The sequence below is a fragment of the Notamacropus eugenii genome, chromosome 2 (genome assembly GCF_028372415.1).
Source record: "Notamacropus eugenii isolate mMacEug1 chromosome 2, mMacEug1.pri_v2, whole genome shotgun sequence".
In the NCBI taxonomy this organism is placed as follows: Eukaryota; Metazoa; Chordata; class Mammalia; order Diprotodontia; family Macropodidae; genus Notamacropus; species Notamacropus eugenii.
Window position 1 is genome coordinate 35,800,612 of NC_092873.1, and position 17,536 is coordinate 35,818,147.

Here is a 17,536-nt window from a genome sequence, read left to right on the forward strand (position 1 = left end):
TGAATACCGTGCCTGCTCTCAGCCCTTAGCTAGTCAACAACAGGTGTGCTCAGACCATGGGCCAATCTCTAGGGTGGGATGCTCTCCCCAGCAAGTTTCCCACGGAGAAGAGGCAGAAATGCACGAGATAGCCCATGTCTCACGCCTCAATTCCCCGCTGTTCCCTGGGGGGCCTCATGAGAACTCTGAGGTTTAGAAGTCCTCACCTTTACCTGCCCAAGACTGTCCACGTGAGAACTGAGCTTACACCCCCAACAGACAATGACTTTCTTTACTCCCTTATGTCTCCCATAGCACTTTCTTTGTAGCTCTCCAATGAATTTATTTGAACTCTGCATCTGCTCCAGCATCTAATGGTGACCTAGGCACAGTAGGACCTTAATACACATGTGTCAAATTATAGCTGTGTGAGCTCCTTGTGGCCAGGGACTTTTGCCTCTTCTTGTATCCCCAGTGCTTAGCATAGGGCCAGGTAAGCAATAGGCACTTTGCCTCAGTTTCCTCATCTATAAAATAAGCTGGGAAAGGAAATGGCAAATCATTCTAGTATCCTTGCTAAGAAAACCCCAAAAGGGGTTATGAAGGCTTAGACACAACCGAAACAACACAACAACAACAATAAATATTGATTGGTTGGTGGAAAGAACAAGATTATCAAAGGTTCTTAACCTGGTATCCACGAACTTTGGATAACTATATTTCAATACAACCAGTTTCTTTTCTAATCCTATTTATTTTATGTACTTAAAAACATGATCCATAAAAGGGATCCATGTTCTTCATCCGACTTCCAGGACACACACAAAAAAATGTTAAGAGCCCCTGGATTAAGTGATCTCTTAACTTATCTTCTACCTCTAAATCCTATGATGTATGCTATCCATATCCAGAGAGAGAACTATGGAATCTGAATGCAGATCAAAGCATACTATTTCCTCCTTTTTTTGTGGGTATTTTTTTTTTGTGGATTTCCCCTTTGGTTCTGTTTCTTCTTTCACAACATGATTAATGTAGAAATATGTTTACATGATTGGACATGTATAACCTATATCAGATTGCTTGCCATCTTGGGGAGAGGGAATGGGAGGGAAGGAGGAAGAAAAAATTTGAAACTCAAAACTCAAAAATTCAAATCCTATAATTTTCTAAGTGGAATTCATTCATACTCTTTTAGGGTAGGAGAAATCCAACCTTGGTTTGAGTCCATTGGAGGAAATAATGGAAGATGAGGATGGAAAGATAAGCTGGCCCTCTAGGGTGGAAGGCTTTTCATGCCTCCCATCTTTACTCAATAGGTTTTGGGGGACCACTGGAAGGTGTTTCTGAACTGAGGAATGGTATGATCAGAGCTGGACTTTTGGGAGGTTCTGCTGGTGGGTGTGTGAAGGACGGATTGGAAGTGGGTTGCAGTGGGAAGGAGAACTAGAGAGAAGGAGAGCAGCACCCTGGCAGTGCCATTGTGAGCCTTGAGTCAAACATTGTTTCTACCCGTTTACTCTGATCACTCAGGAGGAGAAAAATCTGACAACATCCCGGTTGTCACCAATGATCAGGAAAGACACTTGACCAAGACTTCTCCATGCTTGGTTGGAAGGCCTTCCTTCTTGGCATCCCTGAAATCCTCATTTTCTCAGACCTGGGGTTATAACCACAAAGGCCAACTTTGTCACTAAAATGCATAGCAATGGTTTTTTCCCCTTGACATCAGAGAAGGATGTGCTCTGAGAGGTCCTGTTTATAACCAACAGGAAATCTTTTAGGCAAATAAACAGGTTGATCCAACAATAGGAAGTGCCTTTTCTAGGGCCAGAAACTTAAATCCAGGCACTGTTACTTGTTACCTGACTGCCACAGGGCAAAAAACAGGATCCCATTCTGAACATTCGTTTTTTCTTCCATCAAATGAAGGCATTGGAGTAGATGGTGTTGATGGTCCCTTCTGAGAGAATTCAATAACATTTATTAAGCCCTTCCTCTGTACCTAGTACTGTGCTAGATGCTGGAAATAAAGAGACAAAGATGAGAGTCTCTGCTCAAAGAGTTTCTATTCTACTGTGAGGATTCAACTTTTAAAAGGGTATGTATGGGTAGTTGGTAGTTATATCATATAAATTATATGGCAAGCCCATATGTGACATAGATAGAGGTTTGATTTGGGATCTGGACCCACTCCTTTGTGATAGATGACTAACTGGACCCCTATTTTATCCAATCAGAATTAATCAGTTTGATATGATTTCATAGGGGTGATGATTTATAAGTTCTAATGTTAGACCTCAGAGCTATGAATCATGGAAGCTAACTAGAAACCCTCCTCCTTTATGAGCTAGATGACTCTGGCAAAGTCACTTCATTTCTCTGTCCCTCAGTCTTTTCATCTGTAAAAGGAGGGAATTGTACCCAATGGCCCCTGAGGCCCCTCCCCACTCTACAACTCTGCTAACCCCACCCATGTATAAGGTTTTGATATAGAGCACAGGAGTCATCTGCATAAAGATGATCAATGAGCCTGTAGGAATTGACAGGATCCCTAAAAAAAAGAGTGGAGAAAAGAGAAGAAGGCCCAGGGGTTACCCAGGTAATGAGAAAGATATGGATGCTGATCCAAGGAAGGAGACTGAGGAAGAGTCAGACAGACTCAGAGAGTCCTCAGGAAGAGAGAGTGGCCAAGGGTGTCAAAAGCTACCCATAAGTCAAGAAGGATAAGAATTGAGAAAAGGCCATGGATTTGACCATTAAGGGATTGTTGGTAACTTCTGGAAACTAGTAGAACCAGTCTATGCCAACATTCAGATACTCAAAAACTGCTTTATGTAATTCTTCCCTTGATCTGCATCTTCCTGGATTCGTCTGTTCTAACACTCCCATTTTAACTGATAACCTTATAAAACTAGAAAGGATCAAAGTCCTCAGCCTGATATTTAAGACCTTCTAGAATTTCACTCTAACTGTTATTTTTAGTCTTATTTCATATTACTCCTGCTTTACCCATGCTGCATTCCAGCCAAGCTGGCCTAGTCCATGTCTTTGCACAGACTTGAAAGGCCCTCCCTCCCAACAGCTGCCTCTCCTGTCCCTTGAGTTCCTCCTAAGTAGCCTTCCTTGAAGTTATATTATACTTTCTCTCCCCTCAAATTGTCTTATATTTATTTATCCCTGTGTATTGTAGAATATAAGCTCCCTTAGGACAGGCCTTACACATAATAGCAGTTTAATAAATGATCAGTGGAATGAATGAAATTGAGTTGAAGACAAGGTAGAGACCACGTAGGTCAACTGCCAACCAAATGAATGAATTCTCATCTTTCTCTTCTCTGGTAGCTATTCAATTATCCTCTCCTTTACCACCTCCAGTGATGGGGATTTCATTGGCCCTTCCATTTTCAGGGCAGCTTTAATTATTAGTTCAGCTATAAACTGAGCAGTCTTGATCTCCCTGTAGTCAATCGCTCTCCTCTTCCATCCAATCTCCACCTAGCTACCAGAATGGTTGTGTGTGTTCATCCTTCACTGCTGAAGAAAACCATACCATCAGAGAAATGATGACATGACTTGCACTTGACTTTGTTTTGAGTGAGAGCTGTGCAGGTCACCAGCCTCACTTCTCCTCCAGAGCCATCTGAATCCAATGAGCAGATATTCATCAGGATGACTAGAGATGACCCAGGACGAGGCAATTGGGGTTAGGTTACTTGCCCAAGGTCACACAGCTAGTGAGTGTCAAGTGCCTGAGGTGAGATTTGAACTCAAGTCCTCCTGACTCCTGCACTGGTGTTCTATCCACTGCACCACCTAGCTGCCCCTTGCCAGAATGATATTCCTAAAGTAAGGATCTGATGGTATCACTCCTGTGTTCTAAAAACTTCACTGGCTCTCCATTTTCTCTAGGATCAAATGCCAACTTCTCTGCTTGGCATCTAAAACCCTTCGCTATCTGTCTTCAGTCTATGTTTCCAGGCCAGCCAGACTGGCCTTCTTGCCATTTCCTGTTTGAGACATTCCACCTCCAGTCTTCATGCCTTTGTACAAGCTGTACCTCATGTCTGAAGCATTGTCTCTCCTCATTTTGAAATTAACTCGTTTCAAGACTCAGTTCAGGTTCCACCTTATTCTAGAAGCCTTTACTAGTTTCCCCAATTTTTGGCATTCCACTCCATCAAACCATAGAATATTTTTTTAAAAAATATCCTGTATTTATTTTCCTAAGAACTTGTCATCTCTTCCCATAGTTGTAAGCTCCTTGAAGGTAAGGGCTGTTTTTTTTTTTTTAACTTTCTGTGTATCATCAGTGCTTAGCACAATTACAAGTACATCGTAGGTATTTAATCATGCTTGTTGACTGATGCTAGGATCTGTTTAGCTTTTCAATTCCTTCACATGCTGACCCGAGGAAGGTAGCCAATTAAAAACCCCCATATGGCCTTTCCCTCTCTCTTTTTAGCAGTATATTGATTTTATTGATATCTTTTATTTCTATATCATGTTCATTTTTTAATATATTTCTCTCACCTTCCTCAGCCAGCAAGTAATCCCTTGTAACAAACAGTAAGAAAGAGAGAGAAATTGTTCAGTCATTTCTGACTCTTCATGACCCCATTTGAGATTTTCTCAGCCAAGACATTGGAGTGGTTTGTCATTTCCTTCTCCAGCTCCTTTGACAGATGAGGAAACTGAGGCAAACAGGGTGAAGTGACTTGCCCAGGGTGACACAGCAAGTAAGTGTCTGAGGCTGGATTCGAACTTAGGAAGATGAGTCTTCCTCACTCCAAGCCTAGTGCTCTGTCTACTGAGGCACTGATCCACCTAGCAAACAAAAGCATTTCAGCAAAATTAGACAATATATTAGCTGACTCTGACAAATATATCAACTGAGTCTGACAACATATACAATGTTCCACTCCTGTAGACCTCATCTTTGTAAAGAAGGCTCATTTTCTCATCTCCTTTTCCAGGATAAGTTTGGTCATTATAATTACAATGGATTCAGCTTTCTTTTTCTGTTTAATCTGTTGACTTTGTTTCAATAATAACTAATTCATATAACATACCTTATAGAACTTTACATAGAAGTTCAATGAACTTTACATAATATTAGCTTAATAAATTCTCACAACAACCCTTCAAGGTAGATCTCCTTTGTAGAAGAGGAAACTGAGGCCGAGAAAGATGGAGCAACTTACCCAAGGTCATATAGTCATTATGTATCAGAAACAGACATTGAACCCAGGTCTTCCCAACTCCAAAAGAGACTCTCTAACCACTATCCATTCTGCCCTTCTTTCTACTACACAATATGTTGGTGCCTCTGGGACCTTTCTTTATATCTTTGACATCCTTCAGTAAGTGGTTATCAGTGGGATCAAAGAATTGACCATTTTAGTCATTTTCTTAGCTCTTTTTCTCATGACCTATTATCTAGATGCATCTCCCCCATCCTCTAGCTATGAATGTTATTCTCTAAGCCTGAAGGATGCTACAATTATCCCCATTCAGTTTTGTCCTGTCAGCTTCAAGCCATCAGATCCTTGGGGATCCTAATTCTGTTATCCAGGGAATTAACTACACCTCCTCATCCCCTTAACCATTCCTAAAAAGACAAAGGAAGCAGTTCAGTACAGTGGAAAGGCTGCTGGGATTGGAGAATGAGAGGACTTGGATTCAAGTTTCCAATCTGTGTGACCACAGATTAGTTATTTTTATGGGACTGAGTTTTCTCCTCTGCAAAAGGAAGGGATGGGTGACTTTTAATATTCTTTCTAGTCCTCAAGCAAAAATTCCTCATTCTGACTGTCTGCCTCTGGACTAACTCTGTTTTGTGAATTCCCCTCCTAAAATGAAATGTCCAGTAGCTGACACAGTACTAGGTTGTTTTCATAGATGAAGGTGGGATTTGGAATTCTGGTCCTTCCATTTTTTCAGAAATTCAGTCCACTGGTAATCTGATGGTATCCTCATTCCACCCATTCTTTGACTAGATTTCCTTTTCTCTAGAAGTTCTTCTTATCTGGGTCTACAGTCACCACAGAGGGAACCAATCTTAGCCAGCCAGGGACAACATCGCCCATCCTTTCCTACCAAGAATTCGAAGAAACAAATTCCTCCTCTCAGATCATAATTCAACTTGCAAGACTGAGAATCTCCTAGAACACGTGGATTTGACCTTGTCCAATTTCCAAGGCTCATCAGCTTTACTTCCCCTTACCTGTTTCAGGAATGGATGAGCTAATGGTACAATGATGAGTAGGGATTATCCTGTACTAAATGTAGAATTCTCTATATGGCTTGACAAGATATCTGATGTTGAAAGTCCCAAGTTCAAGGACACTTGGGACTTTTCCAACATTATCCAGCTAAAGGAGTCTACATTAGCAAACTTTGTACTTGGATTTTTGCTTGGGAAAATGTGATCAACATACCCACTGACAACAGGCAGCCCCAGGAGAGAAGAGATGAACCCCATTTTCTACCTTTTGCCCCAGCTTGGTCAACAAATACTACTTTTGGAGAGAGAGAGGGAGAAGAGAAGGGAAGGTTTATTGAAGGGGGAGCACAGAGGATAATATTCACCCTGGGCCTGGCAGTGCCTAGGCCCTACCCTCTAACTGCTTCTGTTCTCAAGAAATACAGAAAAATGGATCTGTCTCACCTAAAGTCTCTGTTCTCTTCTCTCCTCTCCTTTCTCCCTTCTCCTCTTTATCTCTTTTTCTTGTTTCTCCTCTCCTCTTTCTCCTGTCTCTCCTCCCTCCCTTTTTCTCCTTCACTCTTCTCTTTTTCTTTTCTCTCTTTCTTCTCCCCTTTTTTCTCTCCCTTTTTCCTTTGATTCCTCTCTATCCCTCTGTCTCTGTTTCTCTCTGTCTCTGTTTCTCTCTTTGCCCTCTCTGTTCCCCTGCCCCCATCCTTCTTTCTCTTCTGGTCTTTTATTTCGGTGTTGTGCTTTGCTTAGCAATATGTTTTGGGTCTGTTTTTCACTTCACTAGGACAGCTCCCCAAGGAAGCAATAATAATAACCTATTATTTCTGTGGAACGCTTTCTGTTTTTCCTAACACCCTCTGCTCTTCCAGTTCCTTGTCTCTCTCCAGACCATCCTGTGAGTTAAGCACATGATTATTTATTTGATAGAGAAGACCCAGCAACAGAGAGTTAAGTTACTTGACAAAGGTCACATAGCCAGTGACTGACACGACCAGAAAGAAAATCAAAGACTTTAGCATTCCACATCCCAGACTGCCTAGTATAGTCTATTTACACATGCTAGACAAATCACAATGAGACAAAAGAAAGGCAGGAAAGAAAGAAATATAGGCAACAAGGAAATAAAACCATCATTCTTTGCAGATGATATGTGAGAGTCCACTTAAAACCAACTGAAACAAAGAACAAGTTCAGTTGTTTGTCTTTGATTCCAAAAAAAAGTTTTTGGAGGCACTTGCCCAAAGTCACATAGCTAGTAAGCGTCTAAGGCTAGATTTAAACTCAGGTCCTCCTGACTCCAGGGCCAGGGCTCTATCAGGGCTTCTATCACCTAGCTGCCCCTGTCTTTGCTTTGTAAAAAGTTTCTCTTCTGGATTCTGGGAGAAGATGGGAGGTCCCTAGCTCTGTTCCCCTAAAGTCTTTGATTTGTGACGGAGGAAGGAGAACTCTCAGGACCTCAAAAACTTAAGGAGGGGTTCAAGAGTCTTCAGTGGATCCCTACTGCTGCTAGAATAAAATTCAAAATTCTTAGTATGGCATTTAAAGCCCTTCAGAACTTTCCAGACCTATTTCACATTATTCTCCTTTATTCATTCTCAGTTTCAGCTAAATTGACTCACTTGCTGTTTTCCAGACTCAGCATTTTATTCCCATCCCACCTCATTACCTTTGCCTAGGCTGTCCATACCTAGAATTCACTTCCTCCTTACCACTGGCAGGGACATGCTAGGTTGACCTCATATCATCTCTTGAGAGTCAATTGTTAAATTTTCAGCACGAGCTTTTATACCTGGACAAACATTAGAAATCAGGGCTTGGTTTATTGTTTTGTTCATTATCTAGAGTTTAGAAAGTGAATTAACCATTTAGATTAAAAGTGTGTAAGGAGAGTCACTTTTAAACATTTAACATATTTAACTTAATTATTAAGTGCCAATCATTAAACAGCCTCTTAGCAATGCTTAGCTCTCTTTAACTCAGAATGCCCCAAGACAGCTGGGAGCCTTTCTTGATTTTCCTGCTTGTCAGTACCTTTTTCTACCTCCAGGCCCCTTATATCTGTGTTTACATGTGACCTCTCAGTAGGATGGAAGGCAGGGAATTTTTTTTTCCATTTTGTCTTTGTATCTCTCTCTGGTGCCTAACACAGAGCCTTATATATCATAGACACTTAATAAAGGTTTCCTTAATTGAAATTGAATTAATCAACTGTGATTCCAAAGGACAAAGCACATGACCCACCTCTTCACAGAGAAGTGATGGACTCATATTTTTGGATGTGGACAATATGCTTGACTATGTTTACTTGTTACAGGGATGTTGTTTTGCCTTTTGCGGGGAGAGGGGAAGAGAAAAAAATAATATTTATTTATGAGAAAAAAATGAAAAACTAATTTAAAGAAAGAAATAGAATTAAAAATGAGTTCCCATCTTGCCCAAGTCCATGGAAGCTAGGGGAGGGGGAGGGACAGAGTAAATTATTCCTTAATCTTTATTGTTTTATCATCTGTCCCTCATTATGTCACAGAATATTAAATCTGGAATAGCACTTAGAGCTCACTTAGTAACTCCTGGACCATCTGCCCTGTGCTCCCCACACCCATTTCTGTTTGTCCAGGTTACAGTTAATTAACAAGACTAAGAGATCCAGGAAGGCCCAGTCTGGAGACTTCTGGAACGAGAAAGAGATATGCCACTAATAAAAAAAAAAAAACCAAGGACATCCTTAAATAGAAGCCCTCAGATTGCTTTGCTAAAGTCCTGGAGCTGACCTGACAAATCAGAGCCAGGAGTCCCAATTGGGGCTGACAGGAGATGGGTTGGTAGAGATTAGAGAGAAGACCCTCATCTCTTAGGAGAGGAACCCCTACAGAAAAGCTTTCTATCCCCCTTCCCCAATCACACCCACTCCAACAGACAGACAAGAAATACTTACCAAGTACCTGCAGAGTCCACAGGATTTTGAGGCATACACAGGGTGGGGCTTAGGCATTAGTCGTTGGGGGTGCATCAACATTTGTTATTTTCAGTTCAATAGAGAGGATAAAACTCTAGAATTGGATCATGAATTTAGACCTGAAAGAGACCTCAGAGATCAGAGGGTCCAACTTTCTCATTTTACAGATGAGTAAACTGAGGCTCACAGAGTTACAGAGAGCCAAGTGGTGCAGCAGGTTGACCTGGAGTCAGGAAGACCTCTCCTAGAGTCTCCTGAGTTTATTCATTTGTAAAACAGGAATAACAGCGCCTATTTCATGGGGTTGTTTTGAGAATAAAATGAGATCCCATTTGTAAAGTGCTCTGTAAACCTCAAAGCCTTATATAAATGGTGGGTATGCCTATTATTATCATCGCCCAAGGTCACACAAGGAGTAAGTGGCAGAGTTCCAATTCCAACAAATATCCCCAGTTCAAAATTCAGTGCTTTTTGCACTGCTCCAAGGGTGCCTCCTTTGTCTGGCTCAGTATCTTCATTTGAAAAATGAAGGTGGTGGACAAGCTGGTCTCAGCTCTAGATGTACAATTGGGATATATGGAGTGTTCAGGAGGACTAGCATGTCTGGTGGGAGCGGTGCCAAGCCCTTTTAAGGGCTACTCATCCACTATTGGTGTCTACCCTCACCCACTTCGTGGCTCCAAGAAGCTCATGCCCAGTGGCCACACCTCAGTAAGCCATCTGGGCAGATGGACTACACCAGGTTAAGAGTAACCTACAGGCTTCAAACTCATTAGTGAGTAGGGGGATGCCCACTTTAAGCATGTGAAGATTTCCCCTGGCAGAATGGGCACATGAGAACAATTTGTTCCAATGGCCATGAAGACAGCTGAAACAGGCACTATGGAGGCTTAGAGTTTGGTCAGACATCAAAGACACCAAGATCATCCACTGCATCCTGGGACACCAGCAGTTGTCCTGACTTTTGTCCTGCTACTAGACTTGGATGACGCTGGAGGAGAGAATGAAGCTGACAACTTAAATCTACTTCATGGGCAAGTCAAGTCATCACCTGTGATGTCATTGGTCCTGTTCAAAAATGAAGGACCAACAACAGATGTACAGTCCTATTATTTAGGAGGCAACTGAGTAGAATAGATAATAAAGAGATACTTTCATTTCTGTCATGTAACCTTGGACAATGGTAATAACAGCAGTTAGCATTTATATATAGCACTTTTAAGATTTGCCAATGTTATCTCATAATAACCTTGGAAGGTGGGAACTATTTCACAGATGAGGAAACTGAGGCAGGAAGACTTGAGTACAAATCCAGTCTCAGACACTTACTAGCTGTGTGACCCTGGGAAAGTCACTTAACCCTGTTTGCCTCAATTTCTTTATCTGGATAAGGAAATGGCAAACCACTCCAATGTCTTTGCCAAGAAAATCCCAAATGGTGTCACAAAGAGTCAGACACGACTGAAAAACAGCTAAATAGCAACAAAAGAGGTTATTAAGGATGACTTCTTGGGAGAATGAGTTAGTCTGAAGTAAGACCTCCTCTAAGAGCAAAGACTACTTTGCCTTGTAGACCTGTGGCTAGATCTGTGGGAATGTGACTGTGGGCCATGGATTCCATGACTGAATTAGTTATTGTTGAAAACCATTGGCTGCTCCCAATATTGAAGCCCTAGATCATTAGACATTGTGAGGATGGAAAAGGTTGGGGATGCTGGATGAGCAGGAGTGAGTCTTAAGAGGCCATGACACTGAGAGGGGCACTCAGACTTTCAGAGTTGAGAAACCTTGTTAAAGGTAACATTTAACTTGAATTTTTATACATGGAGTATGATATTTGGCTCCTCTAGACCCAGAAAATGGGCCCTTTTCAATTTGATTTGGGAAATTACTCATTTGTTTTTAACGACCAGATTGTAGACTTGGGCCTCAAAGAGACCATATGTCAACTTGTCCCACCTCCTCAAATTATGCATGAAGAAAAGATACAGGCATAACTCATTTTATTGCACTGTGCAGATATTATTTGGGTTTGTTGCAGATTTTTTTGTTTTATTTTGTTTTTTTTCAAATTGAAGGTTTATGACAACTCTGCGTCGAGCAAGTCTATCAGTGCCATTTTTCCAACAACATGTGCTCACATCATGTCTGTGTGTCACACTTTGGCTATTCTCTCAATATTTCAAACTTTTTCATTATTATTATATCGCTTATAGTGATATGTGATCAGTGATCATTTATGTTACAATTGTAGCATACTGTACCCATATCAGATGGCAAACGTAATCAATAGATGTGTGTGTTCTGACTGCTCCAACTATCTACTGTCCTCCCATCTCTCCCCCTGTCTTCTGGCCTCCCTATTCCCTGAGACACAACAATACTGAAGAATATTACATAAACTTAGTTGATCAAGCAGCAGCAGGGCTTGAGAGGATTGACCCCAATTTTGAAAGTTCTACTGTGGGCAAAATGCTATTAAACTAGCATCTAGTGCTACAGAGATATCTTTTGTGAAAGGAAGAGTCAATCGATGCAGCAAACTTCACTGTATTATTTTAAGAAATTGGCACAAATGTCCCAACATTCAGCAACCATCACCCTGATCAGTCAGCAGTCATGGACATGGAAGCAAGACCCTCCACCATCTAAAGCCTTACTAAAAGCTCAGGTGATAGATAGCATTTTTTAGCAATATAATATTTTTAGTTAGGATATGTACATTGGTTTTTTTAGACATAATATTATTGAAGACTTAATAAACTGCAGTATAGTATAACAGAACTTTTGAATGCACTGGGAAACCAAAAAATTAGCGTGACCAACTCTCTCCAGACGTTCACTTTATTGTGGCATTCTGGAACTAAACTTACAATTTCTCCAAGGCATGCCTACGCAAGATTGAGTCTCCTTCTTTGCAGAAGTAGAGAACTATAAAGGTGAAATACTATGGTCTTGCTTGAGGTATAGATTTGTTTTACTAAAGGTTCTTTCTTCCTTCTTTCTTTTCTTTCTTCATCTTATTTCTTCCTTCTTCTTTTCTTCCTTTCCTTTCTTCCTCTCTTCATTTCTCCTCTTTCTTTTGCCTTCCTGTCCTTCCTTCCTTAGTTCTTTCTTTTTCTTTCTTTTCTTTCTTCCTTCCTTCTTTTCCTTTCTTTTCCCTTCTTTTTTATTCTTTCTTTTCTTCCTTCTTTTTTCTCTTTCTTTTCTTCCTTTTTTCTTTTCTTGATTTCCTGCTTTTTCCTTCTTTCTTTTCTTTCTTCCTTTCTTTTTTCTGCTTTTCTTTTCTCTAGATTTATAATCATGAAGACCTAGCTTCAGATCCTGTCTCATATACTTACTAGCCATGTGACTCCAATCAAGTTACTTAATCTTTTTCAACTTATTTCCTCTTCTGTAAAAATGAGGAGAATAATTGCACCTACCCCCAAAGAGAGAGTTGTTGTGAGGAGCAAATGAAATAATACATATAAAGTGATTTGTGAACCCTAAAACTTTAGATGATTCTAGCTGGTTGCCTGCTTTTTTATCATTTTTATTTCATTTTTTGTTTTAGGAATGTCTTTCTAGATCAGGGAGGAATACATAAGGAAATCAAGGTGACATAAAAACCAAAGATAACAATAATTTTTTTCTAAACTTCATTTGTTTAAAAAAATTGCACATGAGGCAACTTGAAGCCCATAGAGCCTACATGACCAGCAATCCTTCTATCTGAAGTAGTAAGTAGTTCCTTGAAAAGATTCAAACCCAAGGCCTTAACTCCAAATCTAAAACTTGGGTAGTTAGATCAAGTCATCTCAGAGTTACAGGCTCTGCTATCAAAGGTATCACACAGAATATCATAGGATCTTAGACTTTGAGTTGGGGTGGACCTCAGAAGCCACTATGTTAAATCTCCTGATTTTATACATAAGGAAACTGAGGTACAAAGTGCTAAAGTGACCTGTCCAGGGTCACACCGCTAGAAGGTATATGAGGCAGAATCTGAAGCCAGGTCTTCCTGGTTCCAGATCAACTGCCCTAGTACTAAACCAAGCTGCTTTAATCCCCCCTTTGGGAGTGAGGCTCTTATCAGCATTCTAGGATGCCCCACAATTTTGAAACAGTTGTTTGCCCTTCATACTCGAAGAGAATCCTCAGAGAGGACCATGACACCAGGAATGTGATGCCATGACTTGAACATGAATTAGATTTAAGTGAGGCAGGGCTGTGCAAAGTCACCAGCCTCACTTTCTCCTGCAGAGCCATCTGGGTCCGGTGGCCAGATGTGGACCAGGATGACTGGAGATGGCCCCCTTTGGAACAGTAAACCTCAGTTGGAACCCTTTGTATTCAGTTACTTCCTCTCCTCCCCTCCCCTCCTCCAGGTGGTGGTTGATTAATATCTTGGAGTGAGGAAACTCAGAGCAATTCCTACCCAGGAACAAACAGGTATAATCCAAAATGTGGACCAACCTGGGGAAATCTGCATGCTGTTCCCCTGTATTGGTGGAGAGAATATTGACTCAAGGTTGAGTGTCTTTGGGAGAAGAGTTGATACAGGAGCTCTTAAGAGGAGGGAGGTTCTTCATTCCTTTTTCAAGAGAGACATTCTTCGTTTCAGACTCCCTCCTAGCCAGGCTCTAAACATGTGGAGAGAAAGATTTGGAAAACTATAGATATTCAGGAAAGGGTGGGGTGGAAGAAGGCTCCTTAACATGCCCCTGATTTCTCATTTGCTTCCCTAGAGACTTTGGGGGAATTCCCTGTTGGTTTGGAGAGTTTCTCATCTCCTAACTCCATGCCTTTGTACGGACAAAGGAGGTCCTGGTGGGCCCTCCCTCCTCACCCCTGCCTTTTGGAAATCCTAACTCTTTTAATGCTCAGTTCAATGGCATGTTTGTAAGAAGGACTTGCCCAGTCACCCCAGCTTCTAATGACTGCCCCTCAAAGTTCCTTGTATGTGCTTTGTTTGTGGTTTGTATGTACTTCAGTGAATACATGCTGTTTCCTCCTTGCTTCTTAGAATCCTCAACCTGGCTCCAATGCTACCCCCTCAACTCTGGTTGCTCCTGCTCTCTCTCTCCTCTAATTATTTTGAGTTTATTCATCCATGTACATTAGAATGTGTGTAGCAAGTGCTTACCCCAGGTAAGGTTGCTGAAGGCAGGAGCCATTTCATTTCTTCAAACTCACACTTACAGCGTGTGCTTAACAAACACTGAATTCAGTTGATTCCTTTTTGCTGGTGTTCACTTGTGTCTAACTCTTCTTGGCAAAGGTACAGAAGTACTTTGCCATTTCCTTCTCCAGCTCATTTTACATATGAGGAAACTGAGGCAAAAAGGGTGAAGTGACTTGCCTAGGGTCACACAGGTAGTAAGGTGTCTGAGGGCAGATTTATATTCAGGTCTTCTTTACTCCAGGCCCAGAGCTCTATCCATCCAGCTTCCTGAGTTAAGGCCTAGCGAAATAAAAAAAGCCAAAAGAGACCCTGCCCATAAGAAGCTTGAATTTTAACAGGGAAGAAAAAAATCAGGCATATACAACATGTTCCCCATGCCTGGAATGCTCTCCCTCCTCATCTCATCATCTAACTAATCTATTTATTCATTATCATCCCAATTAAATTACTAAAAAAAATATTGGGTTAGACAACATACAAATAAGATTAATTTGGAGGAATAAAAGATCAAGAATTTCAAAGAAACTAATGGGAAAAAAATGTAAAGGAAGTAGGTTCAGCAGTATCAGACCTTAAACTACCTTATAAGGCAGTAAATATCAAAACTCTCTGGTACTGGCTAAGAAATAGAAAGGTAGATCAATGGAACAGAACCATTTACAGTAGTAAATGGTTATGGTACCCTAGTGTCTGACAAATAGAAAGATTTAAGTTTTGGGGATAAGAATTCATTATTTGGTAAAAAAAAAAAAAAAAATTATAGGGAAATCTGGAAAGCAGTCTGGCAAAAATTGTACATAGACCACTATCTTGAAACTTGTACCCAAGATAAGGTTAAAATGGATGCATAAACTAAATATAAAGGGAGATTAAACAAGAAAATTAGAAGAACATGGAGCATATTACCTATCAGACTCATGGACAGAAGAACAATTTATGAAGAAACAAGAGATGGTATTGTGAAGGGTAAATTGGATAATTTCAATTACATTAAATTAAAAAGTTCTTGTACAAATAAAATTAATATATTCAAGAAAACACAAAATTGAGGGAAAACTTTCATAGGAAGTTTCTCAAATGAAGGTCTTATTTCAAAAATATATAAAGAACTTTGTCAAATTTATAAAAATATGAATTATTCCCCAATTGACAAATGGTCAAAGGAAAGGAACAGGCAGTTTTTCAGTGAAGAAATAAAATATATACATATGTGTGCATGTGCATGTGTGCATACACATATATAAAATCAAATGCTCTAAATCATTATTGACTAAAGAAATGCAAATTAAAACAACTTTGAGATATCATCTTACACCTATTAGATTGACTAAAATCATAGATACCCTTCAATTGGGGAATAGCTAAACAAGTTGTGTTAATATGATTATGAAGGAATATTACTGTGATATAAGAAATGATGAGCTGATTGATTTTAGAAAAAACATGGGAAGGCTTGGAACTATGAAGGAAGATGCCATTCACCTCCAGAAAAAGAACTGACAAATAGAAATATGTATATCATGGTCTTACATACATGTATATGTGTGTTGTGTTACATGTGTATGTGTGTATATAGGTACATATACATATTTGTGTCTAAATATATTGTGTCTTCTATAGGGGAGAGGGGAGAAAAAGTACACAACAGAGAAGAAAACCTGGAAACACAGAAAAGCTAGGTAGCTTTGAAAACAATATGTAGTACTTATATTATTTTTTTCAAAAAAAATAAAGTTTGAAATGGAAATTTGTTGTTTTATATTGAATCCTCCTTTAATGGTCTGCTGCATATCTAAAAATGTTCTTTTTTTTCTTGTTTTGCATTTAAGTTTAAAGTGAATTTTTAAAAAAAATTCTAGGGGGCGAAGCCAAAATGACAGAGTAGAAAGACACACATAGTATAGCTCTTCCCCCACAGCCCATAAAATACCTGTAAAAAATGACTCTCAACAAATTCTAGAGCAGCAGAGGCCACAGAAAGACAGAGTGAAAGAGACTTCCAGCCAAAGGTAACTTGGAAGGCTGACAGGAAAGATCTATCCCACCAGATGCTGAGCGAAGCAGAGCCCAGCTCTGGCTACGCGGCACCAGCACCCAGAGGAATAGGACCAGAACAAGCCTTTGGGGCAGAATCCCCAGCAGGGAGGGTCTCAGATCCCTCAACCCATAAGCACCGAAGAAATTTTTCTTTCAAACACAAAAATCAAGAGAAGCATGAAAAGGTAAACAGGAAAAAGAAATCGTAAGGGATTTATTAAAGTTGAACTGTTTACATTCCTACATGGAAGAATAATATTTGTAACTCTTGAGACTTTTCTCAGTATTTGGGTAGGTGAAGGGATTATACATACATGCACGCACACATACACACACACACACACACACACACACACATATAGACAGAGAGCCACAGGTTGAGTTGAATCAGAAGGGATGATATCTTTTTTTTTTACATTAATTTTATTTATTTTCAGTGTTCTACAGTCACTACCATATAACTTAGATTTTTTTCCCCTCCCTCTCCCTCCCTCCCCAAGATGGCATACAATTTTATATATAGGTTCTACACATACATTCCTACTAAATACATTTTCACTATAGTCATGCTGTGTAGATAAATTATAATAAATGGGAGAAATCATATAACAAACCAAAATGTAATACACACACACAAAAAATGATCTGCTATATTCTGCAATTGAATTCCATAGTTCTTTCTCTGGATGTTGAAGGCATTTTGCCTTAAAAGAACATTGGGAAATTTTTTAAGTCCTTGCATTGCTGCGAAGTTCCAAGTCTACCAAAAAAAGCTCTTGCACACTGTGGTCATTGCTGTGCACAAGGTTCTCCTAGCTCTGCTCCCTTCACTCAGCATCAGATCATATAAGTCTTTCCAGCCTTCTCTAAAGTCTTCCTGTTCATCGTTTCTTATGGCAAAATAGTATTCCATTACATTCATATACTATAATTTATTCAGCCATTCCCCAATTGATGAGCATCCCTCTGATTTCCAGTTTTTGGCCACCACAAAGAGTGCTGCTATAAATATTTTTGTACATGTGTGACCCTTTCCCATTTTTATGATCTTTTGGGGATACTGTCCTAGAAATGATATTGCTGGGTCAAAGGGTATGAATATTTTTGCCTTTGGGCATAGTTCCAAATAGCCCTCCAGAATGGTTGGATCAGCTCACAACTCCACCAAAAATGTATTAGTGTT